Consider the following 961-nt stretch of genomic DNA (forward strand, 5'->3'; position numbering starts at 1 on the left):
CAACCGGCCCTCTTTCTCGCCCGGGCGGCCGGAATGCGGGAAGCAGGCGGACCGCGGGGCGCTTTTACCCCCTCATCGCTCGGGGGAGCCGGGGCCGCGGCGTTCGGGAACCCTGGCGACGGCCGGACGCGGTTCCATGGCAGACGCCCCGCGCCTGTGGGGAGGAGAGAGGGTGAGCACAGGAGCACTCGGCAGCCACAATGCCCTCGTCGCCGCCCGCCCAAGGGTCTCGCGGTCCCCAGAGACGCCAAATGTCAACGTCTCCTGGTGGCGGCTGCAGCTGCTTCACCGCCCCAGGCCCCCTTTCCCCGCGGTGGCTCATCACCAAGCGCCCCCGTCGTTTGCCTCCTCCGCGGCGCGAGGGCCGCTGGGAAATGGAGTGCGGAGCTTGGTTGGGGTGAGGGGCGCGGCCCTGCAGGGACTACAACTCCCAGAATGCACCGCTAGCTCGGGGGCTTTGCTGCATCTTCCTTCTCGCCCCTTATGCCTTTGGTCTTTCTCAAGCCATCGCTTCTGTCCGCCGAGGGTGGAATGGTGTTCTCTGGACCCGCGGAGCTGGCAGCCCCTCCTGCCGAGGCGACAGTGAGATTTCAACCCTTACTCTATACACAAAGTCATTTTGATTCAAGCTGCGATTGACCAAGTACGCAGAAGGAGGAAAGGGGAGGTGGCTGCCCGAAAAACTGGTTGCTCTTGAACCAGTCCTATTGCCAGGGGCGAAGGTTGGATTCTTGGGACTTTTGGGGAAGTACTTAGGTCTCTGCCAAAGAGAGGCGTCAGGGACAAGGAGTCTCCTTCCCCCTCGCCCCACCCCCCCGGAACAGATGTTATGTTCTGTGTTTTCATAGGTAATATATTTCAGCAATGGCCCGTGGGTGACTTAAGGACATCCGCAGTACCCTTAATTCACCTACCTGAGTTTTAAGCTTGACTCAGCTGCTTCCTTGAGGCCAAACGACAG

This window comes from Eulemur rufifrons, chromosome 18, assembly GCF_041146395.1.
Source record: "Eulemur rufifrons isolate Redbay chromosome 18, OSU_ERuf_1, whole genome shotgun sequence".
Classification (NCBI taxonomy): Eukaryota; Metazoa; Chordata; class Mammalia; order Primates; family Lemuridae; genus Eulemur; species Eulemur rufifrons.